At 45.0% G+C, this 16679-nt stretch overlaps 1 pseudogene; it reads right to left on the bottom strand.

The window, feature by feature from the left end:
- Positions 1-16560: 16560 nt before the first annotated feature.
- On the bottom strand, positions 16561-16679 carry LOC118600464 (annotated as a pseudogene).

The raw sequence follows: 16679 nt of genomic DNA, 5'->3' as shown, positions 1-16679 counted from the left end.
CCGCGAGCCTCGAGTGGACTCGGCTGCCACAGCCGCCATGCCCGTCCCTTCCCCTCCCTTCCATTCTTCCTGAGACCCTCTCTTGTGCCTGGCATGAGGCCGGGCATCAGCAAAGCAGGGATGAGCAGTGACTGGTCCTGCCCTTCCGGAAGCTGTGGTCTTACTACCTATCTCCTCTCCATCTCCTCGTCTCGCCAGCTCATCGAAGCTGGATTCCTTAATAAGCCCCTCCCACGGTGGTCTCTCTGGCTTTTCCTACCTCGCTTACAGTTTGATATACCTGGCTTTGTGCATCTCTGTAGTAATGATGTTCTTAACAGTGATAATAATAATGCCCAGAATGCTACTTAAATTGGGGTTACATATCTCCTTTGGCACAGTACACCTCAGCGCACAGCCTGCCCAGCAAAAGCCTGCTGAACAAATGAGTGAACAAACAAGAAACGCTGGCTTGGAGGGCTCGAGGTCCCTCAGCTGGTGAGTGTGGGTCTTAGGCGGGTCCCAGGCTTTATGCTCCAAGCCCATTCTCCTCTGCGGGGAGACGGTGAAGAAGGGGGCTCCAGAATACGGGGTCAAGCCACATCTCTGGTGCTGTCCTTGGCAGTCCCCATGGCATAGCATGAGGGAGGTTGGGGAAGCCGTTGTCAATGTTTCTTATTCTTTTACTACTTAAATATTATTATTATTATTATTATTATTATTATTTAGCTGTCATTCATTGAGTGGCCTCTACATAAGGTGGTTTATATATGATGTCTCTTCTCATCTTCCCAGCATCTCTGTGACATGAGGATTATTGTCCCTCCTTTGCAGGCACGGATCAGAAAGGAGAGCCTATTTTCCAAGGGAATGAGGGTGGGAGCCAGTATCTGAATGAACTCTGCCTGTGCCAAAGCCTTTGCCACCTATGCTGATGTGTCGTAGTACAAACTGGGACAATCAATCAACGTTCTGCGTTCAAGGGATCCGAAAGTTTCCTAGGGGAGGAAGAACAGAGGAAGAGGGCGGGGCGGGGTCATCGAGAGGGGAGGGAGGCTGGCGGCAGGGCTCTGCCGAGACCCCTGCGACCACGGAGCCCGTACACAGCTCCCCCTTTCCGGCCCCCCACTCAAACTGTCCGTGGCTACTTTTAGGTCCTCCCTCGTCCTCGGCTCCCCTTCCCCGGAGTCCTGGAATGCCAGCTCTAGAAGCTACTCGGCATCATCTTATTGCTTCTCTTTTTGTACAGACAAGTCCATTGAAGGTTAGAGAAGGCAAGAGGCTTGTTCAAGGGCAAATGGCAACTTGAGACAGAGCTGGCACTGGGATCTAAATCCTCTGATTCCCAAGTCATTGCCCCGAATATAAACATGGTAACCTGGTGTCACCTAGGGGCCAAGTAGATGGGAGTCGCCATGGGGAATCATAATCTATCTCTGTGTGTGTCCTGGGCCCTCAGAGTAAGTCCCCTGAAGATGGAAGAGGGATTAACTTCCACCTGAGGACTGTCCCTCACCCCCACGATTAGGCTTCAGCAAAAGACTGCCTTGAGTCTCACTCTGGATCCTTCTCCTGCATTGGTCTAAACCCCAGCCAGAGCCAGAGCAGCAGAGACTTGGCTGTGGAGCCCCGAGTGTCAAACTACTGTTGGATCCGACTCTCCAGTCCATCAACCCTTGACACCTGCCATTCAGTGGGGACAGAGCACAGAGAATGATCCATCGTCACCGATAATTTACAGCCCGATGGCAGTGGAGCCATCCGCCTTGCCGCCTTGCCCTTCGGGGAGCCACACTCGGCAAAGGAGAGGCAGGAAAACAGAGATGGATATTTTTAGGATCTGACACAGTGAATTCATTGGAGAGCCTGTTTAGCTTCAGGGCAAGCAGGAAGAGATTAAGTAAATTAATGGATGCAGTAGCACTTTCTGAACTGCAAAATGGTGGTGAAAGCACTTTCTAACTGTAAAGCGTTATGTAAATGTGAGACCAGGGGTGTGCGGGTGTGCGAGTGGGGTGTGAGCAACCGCACCCCAGAGCTGGGAAACAGCAGCGTCTGCTCTCCTGTTTTCCAGCTAAATTTGTGAATTTAGGTTTCTAAATTTTGCTGTCAAGCGAATGTTTTTTTTGTTTGTTTTTTTGTTTTTGTTTTTTGGGTTTTTTTCCCTCCCCTTTCGAAGACTTTCTCTCTGTAGCAGACTGTGCTGCTTCTACTCCATGGCTCCAATTTAAAAGTACATGCTGACGGCTAGGGAAAATTCTCATCTCTCCCTTCCTTAATCAAAAATGTAATTCTACATGAAATTGGTTAAATTGTAAGTCGTAGAGCACAGAGAATGATTCCTTGAAGATTTATAAAAGGCAGAAGCTGCTCTATAAAGAACTAGGTATTTTTCTAACTAATAATTGTATTACCAGTGAACCCATGGCTATTTACCTTTGTCAAAACCCATAAAAATTGTACACTTAAAACTGGTAAATTTTATGGTATGTAAATTATATCTCAATAAAGCTGATTTGTTTAAAAAGGCATAAACAGCTAGGAACAGCTTTGCATTTTTCAAATAATCATTATTAGTTATATTTAACCTAACATTTTCCTGGGTATAGAATGTTCCTTTTTTATGTTATTTAAATTTTTATCTTTAGGACACACATCTCGGGCTGAAATTCTGACAAATTCTCAAACGTCAGACAAGCTTCACACCGAAAACCCCTCTCTAAGAACTTTCTCATATTTCATAGCTTTGCATTTCAAATTTTAAAAAGCCATTATTTTCTGTAATTACTTTCTGTTAACTACAGAAAAGCCCTTGTTTTAACTTTTCAACATGGTTAATCAGGTACTAGAAATTTTTACCCCATGCTCTGTCACATTCTTCACTGGGCAGAGACGCTCAGAGAGGAGATTTAAAGGTCATTTTCAACGGCCCGAGAGAAAAGTCCGGCCCCTTTACCAGCCGCCGTGCGAGTTCGTAGGGGTGTGTCACTTTAGAGTCAGGCGTATTAAATCTGGCCCTGACAGTGGGTCCAGCGTTTTCAGTGATTTTAATTGTTTTGCGGGAACACGTTTTCCTTACCCTTGATGTTTCCCCTTGTTAAGAAAGGAAGATGATCAGGTGCAACTCCCGATGTTTCCTGTTTCCTTGCCTATGAAGGGAACTTTGTTAGTGGCCTCTCTCTGTCCCCTTTCCTCAATCTCACCAGGCGCTGAAGCGACTTATGTAAAAGCAAACGCGGAAAAACAAACCAGGCAGGCTCAGGTTCGTTCCTTTAGGCTCCATCTTGAGATCTACCTTGAGTTCTCTACTCCTCCAGGCCCTAAGACTAACCTGGGCTGACCCGTCCCACATGGACCCAGCGGCCTATCCCACTCCAGCTGCTGGGGCTAGGTGGTTAAGTCAGTTTAATTCTAGGGTGTAATATTACTCAGCCCACTTACCCATGGATATTACCCATGGATATATCCTCCCAGCTAGCACCTGTGATAGTTTCGTGCCCCATCCACCTTGTCTTTTGGACAGGGAAGAGGGTGTCATTAATGAATTGTCCTAAAAGACTCCAGCACTTATAAGACCAGGCAATAGATGTGCATGGAATTCCCAGTCCCACCACTTAACTCGAGTGTGACGATGGGCATGCCACTTGATTTTTCTGAGTACCGTCTGTTAAAACACAGAGGACAATAATACCAACTATCAACTAATCACAAGACAGGAGAGTATCAACATATGACAACCTCTGTACATGTGAGCTATGCCTTAAAAAGTTTGCCGTAGATCGAATATATGTGTCCCCACGAGAGTCATTTGTTGAAACCTAACCCCCAATGTGACGATAGTAGAAGGCGGGGGCCTCTGGCAGGTGATTAGATCATGACGGTGGAGCCCTCACAACTGGGATTAGTGTCCTTACATAAAAAGGGACTCTAGAGAGTTCCCTTGTCTCTTCTGCTGTGTGAGGACACAGCAAGAGACAGGAGGCAGGTCCTCACCAGCCTCCATCAGTCTCGACGTCCCGGCCTCCAGACGGTAAGAACTAAATTTCTGCTATTTATACACCCCCCAGTCTGTCTATGGTAGTTTAGGATGGCATCCCACACTGAGCAAGGCAACGTTGCGACCAATCCTTAATCAACGCACACAAATGCACCCACGTGTTTGTACGTTCGTTCACATTTCTAACGACCAAGTTGAGGGCCAGAGAGACACAATGTGGCATCTGCTGAAGTCACAGAGCAAGGCCACGGCGGAGCGGGGACTGGCTTTGCAGCCTGCGCGGCCCCACACTGGAACGACACTGTCCCCGCCCCCTGCCCCCCCCTCCAGCTCTCATCCTCTGGGATTCGGGGGCTGCACAGCTCAGGGTGCCTGGCACGAAGGCTCTCCCCACCTCAAGGAGAACAGGTCTGCTGTGGCACTGTGATTCAGGGAGGAAATACCACTTTAATGCATCTCATCCATCACCCACGCCAACAGGAAAGACAAATTATTAAACATGCCCCGTGTGTCCTTTCAAACCCTGGTGGAGAATAACAATTAAAACTTCTCATTTCAGGAGTCGCCCTGGAGACAAATGAAAGGAAATTGAATGGGGAATGCGGGGAGAAAGGGATTTTCACGGGAGATCTGGGTGACCAGGATTGTCCAGAGAGGTGATCGGTTCACAGCCGGCTTTGCCAGCAGTCTTTGGCTGGAAACACTCAAGAACAAGCTCAAAAAAAATTTCCAGAGTGGTCGATGAAAAAAAGCATTTCTCAATATAAGTTATCCACATGCATTTGCTTATAACAATGCTTTCTAACTTAAAATATAAAAGATGTTCATTAAAGAAAGTTAAGAAAAGTGGGAAGGGACGAGGAACCCCCTTCCGTCCCATGCCCTCACTTTTCCCCCTTGTCCAGTAAACGGGTGATCTTAGAGACAGAGCCAGGGGTGACATCAGACCCACCCCCTCCCATTTCTCCCCTAACATATTCGCAGTTATGATTTGGAGAGAAAAGGGAGCATTTATTCGACATCTACCACATGCCAGCGAGCGCTCATGCTTTGCTCTTGTTGCCTTGTTTAATTCCCACGGTGATGCTGGGGGGTCGGTGTCATTCAGCCCTGTTTTAGGGAGGAAGACACTGATGCTCAGGCGCTCAGCCGGGTACCCAAGGCACAAGCGATGGGGCCTGGATTCCTGCTGGCCTCTAACAGCCTCCAATGTTCCCATTACGCCCAGGTCCACAGGGGCGATGGCGTGGAACAAGATTACGATGGGGGCCTTCCTCTTGGATTGTTCACAATCGAACAGGGACGGCCAGACGTGGAAGGCGACCAGAAGCCTCGACAAAATGCAAATGCTGACTGTAATCAGAGGTTTAATTCAAGTTCTTTGGGAATTCACAGAAGGAACATGGTACTTTCAGTTGAAAGAAGGAAAAAAGGGATCAGATTAATGGAAGGGGTGATGTTTGATCTGGTTCTTGAAAAGGGGCAGGCGTTTCAAAGCCGTATGAAGGGAGATGGCAGGCGCTCCAGACAGGGGTAACGGCCTGGGAATTAAAAGCAAGTGGAACACTCAAGAGCCGTGAACAGGAGACACACTGAGCCGGCTGGAACTTGGGGAGGTATGAGCGGACGGACCACACAGAGAACAAAGCCGGAAATGAGGTTAGAGACCAATATCGAAGGGCCTTGAGTGCTTGGTTAAGGGTTTGAATTTCCGTTATTGAATAGGGGAATGACATGCTCTGAATAGCAGTTGAAGAAGATCACTAAAGCATCACCTTGAAGGCTGAACTAAGGCCAAGAGTGCCTGGGGTCCCATCCGGGTTTGCTTACCCCGTGGAGGACAGGAGGGGGAAGAAGGTACATTCTCTATAGTCTGGATACACCTGTGGAAAGAGCTCAGAAGGCTCCAAGACACCCTCTACTCATCCCTTTAATCCAGCTAAGTCCTCCTTCCTGCTTCCAGGAGCAGTGAATGGATAGGAGCGAACTAAAGGACAGAAGCCTCTTTCCAGCATTCCAAAAGACCAGGCTAGAAAACATCATAGAGAGAGAAAATGATTTCTTTACGTGAAACATCGCTCAGGCTTCATTATATTAAGGAAACTGACGGCTAGGTACACCCAGAGGGTTGAACAGAAGCCGCGGACTGCGTATGTAATGAACACGGCTGATGCCTTCTGAAATTCTCCGGGTGGCGCTGAGAATAGGGATCATCATCCGGGCTGATGGGGCCACCCTTCCAGCCCTTACTCTTCCGGATCATCCATAGGGTGCAGTGTTCCCCTCCTTCTGAACCTGTGCACCTTCCTGAAAGATGAGGTGCCCCCTCTTTCTTTGAGCTGGACCCCCCCCCCCCAGTGCCCTCTGTTTACCTCGTCATGTTGCCAGCTTACTGAGTTTTAATTGCCTGTCTTGTTCAAAATGCTAAACTAATAAATAATAATTATTCTAGGGGAAGAAAGAGCATCCTTTAAAGAATGGCATACTCAAAAGCGTCTGAAATAATAGACACAGGAACAGGCAAGCCACGTAGAGAGGGCTTCTCTTCTCTCCAGAATTCAGTGAACGCTTCCTAGATTTTAATTACATTTCTCAAAAACGAAAACAAGACCCGTCTCCCTGCGAGGGATTCACGACCATTTCATGGAGAGCAGAGCCAGCTGTGCTGAGGGACAGAAAAACAAAACAGGCGACAGACGCTCGCCGCTCACATGTACTGGGCACGACAGTTGCCGGACACTGGGGTGGTGGCTCCACGTGTCACCTTCACGACAAGCCAGGGAGGTAGTGACTGTTACTATCCCTAATTTGCATGTGGGGAAACGGAGGCTCATGTGAATGAAGCCATTTGTTCCAGGTGAGAAGGCCGGACCTAGTGGAGTTGAAATCTGAATGGAGCCACCGGGCCCCAGGGCTCACGTGCTCGCCCCATGTGTCCCGTGGAACCTCAGGTTCCCCTGAGCTCACAGGGCAAATGACAGTGGGGATCTGACAGCCCTAAATCCCCACCTGTGCAGGATGGAGACGGGCCTTGGGCTTGGACTCAGGGGGACAATCGTTTGAGATTTGAATGACTCGAGGTTTAGATCCTTGCTGGGAAAGCTGTCAACTTTCTTCTGTCTCAGTTTCCTGATCCGTCGGATGGGGCTGATGATCCCCACCCTCTCGACCTTCCAAGGTTATTGTTAGCCCAAACCAGAAAGGAGATACCGGACTTAAAGGGTCATGACAGAACCCTCTTGACAAGTTTTGTTCCTTACGGTAGGGAATCTCTTCTCTTCAAGTTTGGGCGGTGGGTGTACAGCAGCAGGTGTGGTGCCCGGAGAAGACAGTGGTTGTGTGTCGCATGGTACCGGGGTCCCTTCTCCCACCAGGAGAGACCCCCACTTAAATCCCATCAGGAAGGACTCTGCTGTGGACGCCACCTCGTGTGACAGGTCTCATCGAACCATCTTGCTGGAACAGCTCTGTCTGAGGCGGCCTGGACTGCTTGCCCCATCCTTCCAGCCCAACCTTTTGCTCCGGGGGAAGGTGACAGCTCAGATAGAGTTTACAGCCACATTTTTCTTCAGCATAACTGAGGCGCATGCATCCAGCTTGTCAGAAACGATAGTGCCTGGCGATTTGTGTGCTGCTCCTTACACAGGGTGGAAGAGAAAACAAGGAAACGTGGCCCTCACTTCTGCACCCTTCGTCAGGAACTCCCTGGATCCGTAGTTCTCAACCCGAGTGCATCTGTGCTTACCCCGGGGGTGGGGGCATTTGGCAATGTCTGGAAAGCTAAGTTGTCAGAGCTGGGGGCGAGGTATTTGCAGCTGGCGCCTAGTGGGTAGAGTCCATGGTTGGTGCTGAACACTCTACAATGCGCTGAGCAGCCCCCTGCCACAAAGAACGATCCAGAATGTCAGCAGTGCTGAAGTTGAGGAACCCTAGTCTAACATTTCGCAGCTGTTGTTATCCCCACTAGGCGTTGCCTGTCCATCCTGAACGGCAGGTGGCTCTCAGGGGGAGGTCCTGACCAACCGTGGTTACCCCTGTAAACACATAATGAGAGTCATTGCCAGAGAAAAGGTGGTTTCTTTGGCATAAAATGATGCGGTCTGCCACCCTGTTTTAGATCAGAGTTTGTGAGACTCAAGCTAAAACAGTATGTGGTCCAGTTAAATTCATCCTGCCCGCTGCCTGCCATCTACTGCACCTGCCCTTCCATAAATGACAGGAGCCGGGACTTGATTTGAGGGTCAGGACAGGTAGGCGTCCAAGGAATAAAGATTCTTCATATTCCAAGGGTTTTTTTATTTGCCAAATTAGAACTCTTTATATGCATCACTAAACATCGCATTTGCAAATCATGGTGTTGGTCCAAAACCGTGTTAATTTAAACGAGACCTAACTCAAGCCCTGGCTTAGGCTTTCGTCGAGCTGCTGACAGAAACCTGCGGAGCATCTGTGGTGCTGAGACCTTCCGCCCCAGCCTGGACTTTCAAATGAGGAGCTGTCCACCTCCAGGGGCGGTCACTCGCCAGGGACGCATGCGTAGTGGGGAGCAGGACGGCGCCGGCCTGGAGGCACGTTGTAGGGACCCATCGGCTCCAAGCCCGTTCCCTTTCCTCTAGTGCACACAGCTAGACTCCACTTCCCAGCTTCCTCTGCGGCTGGACGCGCCTGGGTCTCCGTATTCTAGACAAGGGACCACCGGCGAGCCCCAAGGGATCAGAGTCACCTCCAGCTCCCAGCTTAGCGCAGAGAACCTCCTGTGTTCGGCCTCGCCCTTTTCTCCTTTCTCCTAGCAGAGGACTCCCAAGGGGATGGCAAAGGCACAATATGGCACGGGCGCTGGTCACTGGATGGCCCCGGGGAAAGACCAACCTCCACAAGAAGGCCCGCGTCGGAGTGAGCTGTCAGGTGTATTGTGTTAAGCTACTGAAATTTGGGGCATTATTTCCTACAGCAGCCAGTGTCACCTGTCCTGATATCCGACGTCTGCCCTGCCAAAGGAGGAACCAACTCTCCTTTGTGGCCCATTATGCTTTATCGAGACCTTTATCACGACACCTGTACTAACGTTGCAGTAAGTAGTGTGCTTGCTACGCTAAAGGATTTATCTCTTTGTGCCCGACAGTGGTTGCCACAGACTTTCTTGATAGCAGGGGCTTAGGGGTGGCCATCCGACGGGGAGGGGAGGTGTCTGAAGGCGGACTGCCCAGCGAATGCACTGGTTCGCGCCCCACCTGAAAACAAGGAGAGTTTCTAAAGATGCTTTCAGACACACCGTGCTGAATGAGAAAATGCCAACTGCTCCATTTCAAAGAAAGGGCAAGGGGCTCCCCTACCAGACCACCGTAGTGGTTTAAAGACCCTAGAATAAAAAAATCGAGTTTAAACCTAGGCTCTGCCATTTACTAGTTGTGGCGTTAAACAATTTACTTCGTCATTCTCAGCCTGCTTCTTCTTCCATAAGACGGAGGTGATAAGCGCACCCACCTGATAGGATGACATAGGATGATGCATGAACACGTTTATCCCAGGGCCCGGTACCTGCTGTTAGCCATCATCATTATCATCGTCCCCAGGTCCTCAGCGTCCAGGACAGTACCTAAAAGCATAATAAGTATTTGTTGAGAATTAACAACTGAATAAAAAAAAAGTATCTGAGTCAGAGGAACACAGGAGAAAGATACTGCTCATTCATTGTTGATTCAGTGATAATTAATTTCAGAGAACCGTTTCGTTGGCATTTTTTTCCTGGCAAGGATTCTCCCCTGGATTTAATTAGGAAGGCAGAGTCAACGCCCTACCAGGGTTCTTCTTTATAATTCCCCTCTAAAAGATCTTTAAAAAGACTGTGACGCTGTTCTGTTTAGCGCAGCGAAGGTGGGACTCCGGGTCCCCACGGTGACAACGCACTCTGCATTAAAGAATCAGCCAGCTGTGCTTCGTGATTCCGAAAAGAGGCCGGGGACAGCTCCAGGGGTCTACGAGCCACGGGGAGGTCTGCGTGGGTGACAGCGGCCAGGCTCAGGAGCTATTAAAACAAGAACTTTAGACATCATCTCAATGTACAGATGGGGTAAATTGCCCCAGGTCATCAGTAGGAAAGCAGTAGGTGTGACCCCAAAGCCTTCACTCTTAAGCACATGCTGGAGAATCCAGGTGAAAACACCTGGGTTCTTCCTAAGGATTCCCTCCGCCCTCTGTCCCCAGGACCTAGGGCCAGCAGAGTAATTCATTTTGGCTCCGCCAGAGGAATATGTCTGTGTGTCTGGGGGCCCCAGTCTGAAGCCCTGATGTCGTCCTGGAAGACCCCTTGGTCCAAGGAGCTGAATAAAGCTTTTGGCAAATGCTTCTAGAAAAAATGACCTCCAGATCACTGAAGAATAGTCAGATGGGTTGTCTCCAGCTGCCCTTATTTTCAGTCCTTCCTACAGATAAGGAAGCTGAGCCGTGAGATGTTAGATGATTCACCCCAGGTCACTCAGCTGGTCCAGGATTCAAACTCATTCTGAGCTGGATTGACAGTCCACACCCACCCTTAACCATTATGCCAGCCGGAGAACCAGGGACTCAGGACCCAGAAGTGAGTCCTCTGAGGCTTTACAGTGAGTAGGTGGAAAAGATAGAACTCACACCACGTCCTCGGAGGCTGGGCCAGGGGCCTTGTCCACATAGGCTCTCTTGGTCAATGCCTCGTGCTTATCTCTCTCATGGTCTTACCCCAAGACCAGACCACCTGCCCTCGGGATCTTGAATATCCAAACTCCCTCATTCATCAGGAAAACTCTCTTTTTTGACTCAAACCAAAGGCCACACAAACGTCTTCTATCTGGAGTGTGATTGCTCTCATAAACTTGGTGGCCCACAGTCCTGCGGCTTTCTGGGACAAAGACCCAGGAAATATGGTCTAAAGAAGAACAAATACTTCCCTCCACGTCTGAGTCAGCGGGTGTTGTTGCAAGTAGCATTCACCTTCAGCTTTCAAGAATCAACTTTTTTTCTGTAGCCCAAAATAAATCTTTATGGAAAGAGGAAATTACCACAGGTAAAATCGCGTGTTTTTTGGTGCCTGACTCACTTGGTGATAGCTCTGAAATGCCAGTGCGTTCAGGACCTGCTGGTCATCCCTCGCCGGGAACAGGCCACCCACTCACAGGGCAGAGGTGGGGAAGGGTGCTGCATGAGCCACCGTCTGGCCCATGTCCTGAGATGGCCTCACTGCTGATACTCTGGGTGACCAGTGGAAAGACACTTCACCTCTGTAGGCTTCTGTTTCCTCTTCGGTAAAATGAAGATAATAATAATGATTCTACCCTGCGTTTTCATAATTGATGAAACCATGGTGGTAAGTGACTTTGCAAAAATACGAAAAATATTATTCCAACCAACCAATGGCGTCTCTGTCTCCTCCTCCTCCTCAGATTCAATATCTACTTCTTTTGATAATTCCCAAGAGGCAAAAAGGTGAGCTTTTGAGTCTTTTCCAGTTTGAGCCCTTTTTGAACTGCCCTGCAGTGAACGTTCTAGTCCGCATCTTCTGGTGGACGTACGTACACATACCTAGGAATGGAATCGTTGGGTCACGGGGTATACATGTCTGCAGCTTGAGTAGGAACTATCAAAGAGGTTCCCAAAGCGGGTGTATGAATTTACACGTCTCTCAACAGGGTATAAAGATCCAGTTGTTTACAACCTAATCAGCACTGGGAATTTTCTGTCTTTTTCCTTAAATTCACTTGTTATTACACAGTGGATATATTGGTTTTGGTTTGCATTTCTCCAATGCCTAATGAAGTTGAGCTTATTTCCATATTTATTGGCCACTTGGATAACCAATTCAGTGAAGTCCCTGTTCGAGTATTTTACTCATTTACCTGTGGGGTTGTCTCTTTTTCACACAGATCTGTAGACCTTCTTTCCATATGCGATGTAAGGGTCCTTTGCCAGGCACGCGTACTGAAAAGTACATGCTCCCACTTTTATTCTCTCAAAGTGTATTATGACAAATAGACTTCTTTAATTTTAATATCTTTAAAAGTATCACTTTTTCCTTTATGATTGAGATTTTATGTTGTCCTTAAGAAACCTGCCTACTCCAGGGTCTCAAAGGTGTTCTCTTACAGTTTATTGTTTTACTTGTCTCATTTAAATCCATCTGGAAATATTTGTGCATGTCGTAGGAAGTAAGGACTGAGATTTGTTTTGGTTTCTGCGTTGGTTGAGAAGACCATCCCTTTTCCATGTCTGGCAGTGACCCTTCAGTGGACTGTTTTTTGGACTCTCTAATGCCATTCCATTGTTGGACTTGTCTATCCGTGACACTGTCTTAATTATTATAGCTTTCTATCTGGTAGTCCTCCAGCTTTGCTTTTTTTCTTCAAGATGGCCTTGTCTGCTCTTGGTCCTTCTAGTTCCATACAAATTTTAAAATTAGCCTGCAATTTCTGGGGGAAAAAAAAAACTTGCTAGGATCTTGATTGAGAGTGCTTTGAATGATATCTTTATGATATTGAGTATTCTGATCCATGCTGTAGAGCATCATTCCAATTATTTAGGTTTTCTTTCCTGTATTTCTATAGGTTTGATGAATTTTATTGTAAGATCTTGCACATATTTTGTTCTATCCCAAGATATGATTTTGTTATTTTAAATTTCACTTTTTATTTGTTGGTTGCATACAGAAACATCATTTACGTTTGTATATTGATTTTATATCCAGTGAGATGGTTGGGTAACTTTTCAAAGCATGTGTATTTCTTCCCCACTCGGTTGTAATTCCTGAAGGAGTCCTGTCACTATTCTCACAGTTTGACATAACTTAGATCTCACACTGGCCCTATGAGATAGGTATAAAGATCCCCAATTTAAAGATAAGGCAACCAAGTCTCAGCGAAATGAAGCAATTTGCTGAAGGCCACACAACTTTCTGTGTGTGACAGAGCTCAAGCAAATGCTGGATCATCTGATTCCAAAGTCTGTATTCCTTCTGTCACCCCAGACAGGGTGACAGATATCAGGGCTTATACATGACTGAAATCCTCTTTCTTCGGCACAGGGCTAGGGATATATAGAAAGTACTTGGCAGTTTCTTGTATGAACACAAAAACTTTTTCAAACTCATCCCCTACTTCCTCATTCTCTGGTCGTCCATGAGAGCAGCATGTTATGTGCCAAGCTGCCAAATTACCAAATCGCCCCTTTAAAGAGTATTAGCTTGGGGCTTTTATTTGCTGCTCCCTCATACTGCTGATTGTATTTTCTCTGTGAAATATGCTGTCTGCTTCTAAAGAGAGAAGAGGGAGTGGAAAGGCAGGAAGGGAGGAGGAAAGGAATCCACATTCACCGAATTCACTGACCTCTTCCTGTCCCAGAAACTGGTCTGGGCTTTGGGAGGGTGGGGGTCGTTAAGGACCTCTGGAAAACAGAACTGAGTTCCTCAGGGTCAGTTGCATCACGAATGCGGAAAGGTGCCCTTTGGGTATCTCGTCACTCCTCTTTATCTTCCATCCACTGCCCCAGCCCTGTTTCTGTGCTGGGCACCTAGCCTAATGTATATGTGTCATTCCAAATAGCCTTCTGGTATTGGTTTGGATATGGAATCTTTTTTTAAATAGTGCTTTTACTTTGCTCTGTACGTTCTTTTAAAAATTACAAAAATGGGGTTCTGTAGCAAATCTGATTCTGTTTTCTATTTGCTTCTTTCACCACTACGCTTTTGCAATCTGTCCAGGTGGCTCTATGTGTATGTATATAGTTTACTACTTGTAACTACTGCATACTCTTCCCCGTATGAATATATCACATGTAACTTATCCACTCTCACAGGTATAAACTGTCTACTCTGCTTGCTTTTCCTACATTCTTTCAACAAATGTCTGTTAAGTGCCTTATTCTTTAAGCAATAAATACTAATTTCTGCTAGATGTATATCCAGAAGTACAATTGTCCTTGTTGATAGGCTATGCATATGTCTTGCTTTATTAGACTCTCCAGTTTGCCAAAGTGGTTATACCAGTTCAAGCTCCCATCAACAATGTACAGATGTTCCAATTAACTCTGTCTCATTGCCAACGCTCAGATTTTCCATTCTTTATATTGTAGCCATTCTAGGGGAGGTATGGCGGTATCTGTTGTGGTTCAAATTATAATTTTTCATGATGAATAAGGATGTTGAGCATTATTAAATATGCACATTGGCCTCCTTTGCGTAGTATCTGTTCAAATCTTTTACCTACTTTTTCAGTCACGTTGACAATCTTTTTCTTATTGGTTTATAGATGTTCCTTCTATGTCGTGGATGCGATCCCTCCGTCGGACATGTCTCTTCCATTTGTGGTTTTTCTTTTTGTCTTTCGATAGATGGAAGCTCTGAATTTTAATAAGGAGCAGTTTATTATTCTTTTTTTTTCTGGTTAATACTTTCCGTGACCTATTTTTAAAAACTTTCTCTACCCTAAGTTAATAAAAATAATTTCTTTGAAAAGATTGCTTTTTCTCCCACTGAATTGGAATGTTATCATAACCATTATGGGTGTATTAAACCTCATGAAATTAATTAGGCAACTTCTCTCTTTTTGCATTTTCTAGAATGATATATATAATAGATGAATTATTTGTTCTTGTAAAGTTTGTTAAATTTAGCTTTGAACAATTTGGACTTTGGGATTATTTTGTTGGGATTGATAGGAGTGAGAAAACTTTTTTAAATTATCATTTAAATCCTTTAATTTTATATTCTATTAACTACATTAGTTTTCTATTTTTTCTTATATTTACTTTTTATGTTATGTGATTTCAGAAATTTATTTCATCTCAATTTTCAGATTTACTGGGATAAAATTGTTCATGTTCTTTGTTATCTTGGAGGATGAAGTCTTTTTTTAAAACTTTTTATGAAAATAACATACATGAAGAAAAATTTCTGTATTTTAAATGGAAAATATCCTTAAATTGAACACCTCCATGAAATCACCATTCAGATCAAGAAACAGAAACTCACTAGCATTCCAGAAGCTCCCTTCCAAGTCAATAACCAAAAGTCACAAAAAATTTCTCGTATGTGTTCTCCCAGAAGTTTTATGTTTTTCATTGAGGATTATGATCAATTTTGAGTTATATTGCATATGGTGTGAGGTATGGATCAAATTTCATATTTTTGCACAATATGAAATTTTTCCAGCACCATTTATTGAAAACGCTGTCCTGTATTCACTAAATTGCCTTTGCAAGCTTTTCAAAAATCAGTTGAACATATATGTGTGGATCTGTTTCTGAACTCTCTATTCTGTTCTGTGGATCTATATGTCTGTCCTTACGTGAATGCCGCACTGTCACGCTGTTGATTACTGTAGCTTTATAAATCTTAAAGCCAGCTGCTGTTATTCCTCCAACTTTGTTCTTTTTCCAAGTTGTTTTGGCTATTCTAAGCTATTTACATTTCAATATGAATTTTAGAATCAGCTCGTTAATTAAAAAAAAAAAGTCTTCTATGATTTTGATTGGAATTTAATTGAATTCCACAGATCAGTTTAGGGGCAATTGCCATCTTAACATGTTGAGTCTTCCAACCCATAAACCCTCCATTTCTCTCCATTTATTGAGGCCTTCCTTGATTTCTCTCAGCTATGTTTTGTAACTTTCAATGTCCAGTTTTTGTACATCTTTCATTGAATTGCTCACTAGGCATCTCACTTTTGTCTGCTCTTCTAAATGATATTTTAAAAATCTCCAATTACTTTTTGTTAATATTTAAAAATGCAATTAATTTTTGTATATTGATCTTGTCGTATTCTGCAACCTTTCTAAAATTACTTATTACTTCCAATAGCTTATTTTCATAGGTTTCATCAGATTTTCTACACAAGCAATTATGTCAATTGTAAATAAAGATGGTTTTCCTTCTATCTTTCCAAACTGATGTCTTTTATATCTTTTTCTTAATTTATTGCACTGGCTGGAAATTCAAGTATAATTTTTTTAAAAAATTTGTATTGTTCTCAATGTTAGAGAAAAGCATTCACTATTTTACTGTATGTTAGCTGTAGGTTTCCATAGATTATCCTTTATCAAATTGGGGAAGTTCCCTTTAATTCTTAGTTTCCTGTGAGTTTTCATCAGAAATGGATGTGTCATTTCAGCAAATGCTTTATCTACTGAGACAATTATATGGTTTTCCCCTTTTTAGTCTGTTAATATGGTGAATCGCATTGATTGCTTTGGGAGTGTTAAAACTAACCTTGCATTCCTGGGATTTGGTTGCCTCCCCACCCTAGTTTATTATGCTTTCTTTTAGTTACTTCTGACATATTAAATCCTTTATCTTTGCTTAATTTTCCTTCATCTCTGCTGAAGGTTATTAATATCTCTGTCTTCTCTTAATGGCTTCACTCCAACAGTCGCGTACTATGTCACTCTTAACCTACTGCCCCAAGACAGTGTTGTTATTGTTTGGACAGTTATTCCTAGGTTGTTAAAAGTACACTTTTTATTTTTATTTTATTTATTTATTTTTAGTTGAGGCATACCTTGGTTGATCTCACAGATTACAAGGACCTTGTCAGTTTACAATCCCTTATTTTTTTTATTTTTTACACCTACAGCACCTGGTCTTCCTAGGTGGTCTCCCATTCAAGTACTAACCAGGCCCGACCCTGCTTAGCTTCCGAGATCGGACAGGGTTGGGCACGTTCAGGGTAGCAAGGCCTTAGAC

This window comes from Rousettus aegyptiacus, unplaced genomic scaffold, assembly GCF_014176215.1.
Source record: "Rousettus aegyptiacus isolate mRouAeg1 unplaced genomic scaffold, mRouAeg1.p scaffold_m13_p_3, whole genome shotgun sequence".
In the NCBI taxonomy this organism is placed as follows: domain Eukaryota; kingdom Metazoa; phylum Chordata; class Mammalia; order Chiroptera; family Pteropodidae; genus Rousettus; species Rousettus aegyptiacus.
This window is presented reverse-complemented; position numbering and strand designations above follow the sequence as displayed.